Here is a 6729-nt window from a genome sequence, read left to right as displayed (position 1 = left end):
GTTGGAACACACACACCGGCCGCACACAACGGCAATCACATTTTGAAGGCAATTTGAAGTTCAAAGCTTCACAACTAAGTGCTCAAGTTGCAAAGATAAAACATAGAAATGCAAGCAACTTCAAGCAAGCACCAAAAAGGAATAGTCAACTTGTCATCCTTAATAAGTGGTGATCACATACATAATGCTCTTTAATTGAAAGCCAAAAGATGTTTAATCAAGACATCATCAAAGGTTAAACATTTGTAAAGTGATTATTCAATTTAAATCCCAAGATGAACAATGAAACTCAAATTCTACCAACACAGTGTATTTACAACTTAAGTCACCCATGAACAAAGTACACAATTCTTGGAAAACATGGGTGGTTGAACTCAAAGTATACCAACAAGAAAATGCATTGGTAAAACAATGTGATCAACATCAAAATTCACAAATTTTAGTTGCACGATTCATACAATATGCCTAACAAAAGATAAATTGAAAGCATATGATGGCCAAGTTATATGAAACAAACAAGATGTTCATTGAGGCATTTTATCGAACATGTGGTATGAAATGTGCAAGCTCATCACAATTAAGTTTAAAATTGATCCTAATCAACCCAATAATCAAGCAACACACTTTGCAATACAAAGAAGCAACAAAGAAAACAATAAATTTAATCTAAACAACATAAAAGAAATGAAAGTAAATGTAAAAATATTAACATAGATAGAAAGAGAAAACAAAAACCATAGGTATAGAAGTTGAGGAGAACAAGAACTATGGAGGAATAATGGCACTTCTTATAGTCACTGCGAAATCACGGCGGTTGGGTTCGCTGGAAAGAACACCAGAGGAGAAAACTCACCGGTGATTAATAGAGAAAAGAGGAGAGAAAGAAAAAAAGAAAGAAAAGAGAAAAGAAGTAAGAGAAAGAGAGGGATATGGTGGTTGGCTGGCGATGGGCTGATGGTGGCGGTGGCCGGCGGTAGAGAAGAGAGGGGCTGGGCAGAGAAGAGAACGAGAGGGCAGCTATGGAGGAGAAAAAGAAAAGAGAGAGCTGCCTCTCAACAGGGCAGGCTGCCCTGTTAATGCCCAGGACGCAATCCGTGCGGATGCACAGAAGCAAAAGGTTGGAAAGTTACAAACGCACAAAGCGTGCAAGCACTGCAACCAGAGAGGTTGCAAAACGATGTGCGGGCACACAGCAGAGTGCGCGTGCACAAAGGGACTCTCTTTTTTTATACATGTGGACAAAAGCAGGTGTGCGTACGCACACAAGTCCGTGCGCACGCACAAAGGTTAAGAATGGGTGAGATTGTTCACACGCACATGCTGTTCCCTCGCTCCCACCAAAGGGACTTACAGTTGGTGTGCGGACTCACACGTTTGTGCGACCGCACAGATGAAGCATAAAAGGGAATGTGTGCGTACGCACGCAGCTGTGTGCACGCACAGATCAGAGAAAAGGGGGGCAGCACGCACGCACAAGCTATGTTGGCACTGTGACCAGAGAGCATGTCAAAGCGTGTGCAGACGCACAGGCTTGTGCGTCCCCACAGATGACGAAAAATACAGTTTTGTGCGTACGCACAGCTTGGTGTGCACGCACAGATGCCATGTTTCAGAAATTTCTTTTCTTTTCAAAACTAAGGTTCCTAACCTTAGCACAATAACACACCAACCCCAATTCACTCAAACAAGCACAAAATCATGGTCCACAAGTAATTTAAGTTATACAACTCAAAAATCATCAAATCAAATCTAAACTAAGCATTGTATCGCAAGAAAACAAATAGTTCAAAAAGCTATAAACAAGATATAGAATTGGAAAATGTCACCATGGTGAGGTGTCTCGCACCAAGTACTTTGGTTTAAAGTCCTAAGTTGGACTTGCATGTCTTCATTGGTCACTTAGAAACTTTCCCAAGGAGGAAAATCTCCAACTCTTTGGTTTACTGTGGTTGAGTATCACCCTTTGAGCTTGACTTCTTGGCACTATCCTCTTCTCCTTACTCCTTGCCATCTTCAATCACTTTGTCTTTAACTATGTCACACTCAAAAATAGAGTAAGCTTCAAGAATGGGCTTGTTGGACTCCTCCAAAGTGAACTTGACTAACTTGCCATCCGACTCAAAAGAATTGACTCCCAAGTGTGCGTCTAACTTGAAATGGGCCGTCTTCAAGAATGGTCTTCCAATGAGTATTGATGATGGCTTGGTTGAGTCAATAGGAGGGGTCTCCAAAATGTGATAATTCGCTGGAAAGAGCAATCCTTGAATATTGACTATGACATTCTCTACAATCCCCACAACAGACATAATACTCTTGTCAGCTAACACAAACCTCGCCCCAGACCTCTTTAGGGGTGATAAGTTCAATCTTTCATAGATGGAGAGTGGCATGATGCTCACACACGCCCCCAAATCACACATACAGTCCGTGAACTTAGTTCCACCAATCAAATAAGTCACCAAACATGGGCCGGGATTATTGCATTTTTCAGGAAGTAAAGAAGAGATAGAACCATCTATCGGCTTTTTGTTGAGGTTGCCAAGCTTGTCCTTGTGAGTGCAAATATCCTTGAGGAACTTGGCATATTTTGGCACTTGTTGAATGGCTTGGCAGAGAGGGACGGTAACTTCAACTTTCTTAAAAACTTCCACCACAGTGGGGTCAAGATTTTCTTACTTCTTTGCTTTTTTGGCTAAGGTTGGGAATGGAATGGGCAAAGGCTCTTCAAGCAGGGTCTTTATCTTGGGCTCCTTAACCTTTGGTGGTTCTTCCTCCCTTTTGTTAACATTTTCATCTTCACTCCTCATCACCTCCACTTCATCTTTTACCTCCTCATTGTTTGTCTCCTCACTCAACTTTGAAGGTATAGCCACATTCTGATCCAATTTAGTGCCACTTCTAAGAGTAGTGGCATTTATGCTTCCTTTAGGATTGGGTTGAGGTTGGGAGGGCAAACTACTTGAGGTTGAAGCTTGTTGGGTGCTTTATGTGGTTTGAGGAGGGAGAGTTAAACGGGTAAGGGCTTCAGCTATTGTAGCCATGTAAGTATCTCATTTCTTATGAAACTCTCTTTGCTCTTGCATAAAGGTGTGAATTGTGTCATTCATGTGGGATTGATTGGAGGAAAGGGCTTGGTTAACTTGAGCAGGGTTAGGCCTACTATTTGGATGTTGATACTTCACTTGAGATGGAGGTTGTGGGAGTTGTTGATATTGTGGTTGTTGGTATTGTGGTTGGCTTGGGGGTGTTGATGGTAATAGACTTGAGCATTTTGGTTAGGTTGAGTTTGGGGAGCTTGGTTCCACCTTTGGTTTGAGTTATCTTTCCACCCTTAATTTTGGTTACCTCCTTGTGGGTAGGTGACGATCGAATTTTCTATCGGTAAAGAATTTCACAAATATAATCGTGTTGTAAGTATAGTTCCTATACCAACAGAGAATCCTTTTGTACAAAAGTTTTGTTTGTCACTTAAGCAAAACCAATAAAATTTATAACCGAAGTATTCAAACCTTGGGTCATCTTCTCAAGGAATTGCAGGGAAGTATGATTTATTATTGGTTATGGAAAAAGGTATATTTTTGGGTTTTTGAAATAGGGAACAAGTAATTTAAATGGCAAGGAAAATAAATTAATAATTAGAAAAGCTCTTGGCAAGATATGTGAATTGGAAGTCCTATCCTAGTTATCCTTATCAATTGTGATGAGAATTGGCTTTCGCTCCCACTTGGTCAACCTCTAACTATGAAGGTAGGTTAAGTGGATAAATCAATTTGATTCCTCAAGTCCTAGTCAATTCCTAAGAAAATACTAGAGTGAGGGGAATGCAAATCAACCAGCGAAGAATTCCAATTTTCAATCATCAGCTGAGTTTGATAACTTAAGAGTCTCTAATTACTCAACCAAAGCTAAGAGTGTAAAAAGCTAAATTAAAATCATAAATATCTAGAATACCTCAAATTATATTAATTAAGAAAATCCTAAAATGAATGGTTCATAAGCCAAATTGAAAAGATAAATAACAATTTAAAGTAATAGAACAAATAAAAGTAGAAAAAAAATTAAAGGAATATTGAACCTGTAATTTGAAAAGAAGTAACCTAAACATAATAGAAATCCTAAATCCTAATCCTAAGAGAGAGGATAGAACCTCTCTCTCTAAAAACTACATCTAAGAACCTAAAATTATGAATTATTGAATGTTGTGTATGTTGTTGAATGAATGGATGGATTCTCCACTTTATAGCCTCTAATCTGTGCTTCTGAACTTGGATCTGGGCCAAAAGAGGGTTCAGAAATTGCTAGGGGCGTTTTCTGCAATTTCTGCACGTGGCGTCTGTCACGCGTATGCGTGGGTCATATGTTCGCATCATCTAGAGTTTTGCTCTTTCACGCGTCTGCGTCAATTACGTTATGCTCAAAACATGCATCCGCGTCGTCCATGCATTCGCGTCGCTGCTTTTTGCGCTAAGCACGCGTCTGTGTCATCCATGCGTTTGCGTCGCTGCTTTTTCTTCAAAACTCCATTTTCGTGCTTTCCTTCCAGTTTTGTATGTCTCCTTTTTGTCCTCTAAGTCATTCCTGCCCTATGAAACCTGAAAATACTTAACACACAAATCACGGCATCGAATGGTAATAAAGGATAATTAAACTTAATATTTTTAAAGCATAGGAAACATGTTTTCACATATATCATAAAATGAGGAAGGAATAGTAAAACCATGCAATTTACATGAATAAGTGGGTGAAGATTTGATAAAAACACTCAATTTAAGCACAAGATGACTCATAAAATAGGGGTTTATCAGTAGGATCCTTGGTTATAATTGGGCCTTTGTGGGTAGGGGTTAGCAACCGCCAATGTAGTGTCCTCTAGGATTTGAGGGCACTCATCGGTGTAATGAGTAGTACAAGCACAAACACCACATATCCTGGATGGTCCTTTGATCCTAGGAGGTTGAGGTGAAGCATTTATTAAGGCTTGAGGAATTTATTGCCCTTGAGTGATTTGCCTCAACAAAATCGTCATCTCACCAAGGGTCTTAGTCCAAATTGCATCTCTGGAGGGAGAAACCTCACTCAAAGCTTTTGGTTGCAGACTTCTAGCCCTAGAGTGTTGAGTTGAATCTGCTAGGTCCGATATAACTTCCCATGCTTCTGCTGCGGTCTTATTTTTAGTAAATGATCTTCCACTCGCGGCATCCAAGAGAAGCTTATCTTGGTGGTGCATTCCTTGACAGAAATAACTGATCAGAACCAACTAATATATCAGATGGTGAGGACAAGCCTCTAACAACTTCTTAAATCTCTCTAAATATTCATACAAAGTCTCCCCATCCCGTTGCACAATCCAAGAGATCTCTCTTCGCAAGTTGTCTATTTTCTGGGGAGGGTAGAACTTCTCTAAGAATTTTTTTCGCAACAAGTCCCAATTGGATCTAACTTCACCCAACTGAGTATAAAACCACTCCTTCGCTTTTCCCTCAAAAGAGAAAGAGAAAGCGAAGACCAACACCGTGGCTTCATCCGTTCCATGTCTTTTTGCAGTTGCACATGCAACTTGGAAATCCTAAAGGTGCTTCAGAGGATCTTCCCCAGGAAATCCATTGTACTTGGGGAGCAAATTAATTGTGCCGGACTTAAGCTCGAAATTAGGATCCAAGGCTAGATACAGAATTTGAAGTGGTTGCAAGTTAAGATCGGGAGCTCCAGCTTCCTTCAAAGTGATCTTTTGCGGTGGGTCCGCCATAACGGTGTCACCTAAGTCACTCAAAGAGAATTCAGTACTCCCCACAGACAAATATAGAGTCTCCTCGTTGATTGGAGAATGATGGTCACGAATAGGTGGTGATAGTGAATGGGAATGATCCTCAAGGGAGCCCGATTCACTATTCACGAAAGCTAGCCGACGCCGAGCTTGCCTTATACAGGTTAAAGTTCTTTCAATTTCTGGATCAAAAGTGAGGAGGCAATGAAAACATGCAATTATGAAAATAAAAACTAAAGTAGGCAAGTAACAAGAACTAACTTAATAATCTATAACTACTAAAACTAACTAAAGAGGGAAAGTAGTATCTACAATTAATGCCAAGTAGCAAACCAAAAACCAAATATTCATACTATTCACATATTTACACAACCAAAATCATAGCACTCATTGCACTTAAAGTGAATTTCCCGGCAACGGCGCCAAAATTTGACGACGAGCAAATTGCGTGGGTTTGGATTTTCACACTAAAAGAGGATTAACGTTGCAAGCATAGACCAACCCAACAATCGGTCACCGATCAAATTGGAAATTCACAAGATGTGTCACAACTCAAAATCAATTTAAAAACTGAGAGTATTTGACTCCCGGGTCATTTCCCAAGGAATTATTTAAGGGCAATGAGTGTGCGAATTCTGGTTGTAGGGATCAAGGGGTTGTCAATGAAGAAATGAACATATAAAGCAATAAAAGAAGATGCAAAATTGTAATGATCGAACTAATAAAGGAATTAAAGAACCGACTATGTAATATAAACAAGTAAAGTATAAAAGAGATTAACATAGCAATGTATCGAAGATTGAAAGCATAAAAAGGGGCCTTGGCTTGGAGTGAGCTAAGGGTCCTTTCCTTGTTGGAACCACAACTATGACAATTATGATGGGTCAGTCTCACTTGATCAACCCTTACATCGAAAGGTAAGTTAAATGAGCATAAGTGTTCTTAACCTACAAATCCTAAATTGC

At 39.8% G+C, this 6729-nt stretch overlaps 1 non-coding gene across 1 annotated transcript; it reads left to right on the top strand.

Annotated features, from left to right (window-relative positions):
- Window positions 1-5264: 5264 nt before the first annotated feature.
- LOC112714638 (small nucleolar RNA R71) lies at window positions 5265-5371 on the top strand. The gene has a single exon (XR_003159315.1). It is a non-coding gene; the product is annotated as a small nucleolar RNA R71 (small nucleolar RNA).
- Window positions 5372-6729: the final 1358 nt, after the last annotated feature.

This window comes from Arachis hypogaea, chromosome 1 (assembly GCF_003086295.3).
Source record: "Arachis hypogaea cultivar Tifrunner chromosome 1, arahy.Tifrunner.gnm2.J5K5, whole genome shotgun sequence".
Classification (NCBI taxonomy): Eukaryota; Viridiplantae; Streptophyta; class Magnoliopsida; order Fabales; family Fabaceae; genus Arachis; species Arachis hypogaea.
The sequence above is the reverse complement of the archived record's forward strand: the minus strand, read 5'-3'. Positions and strand labels throughout refer to the sequence as shown.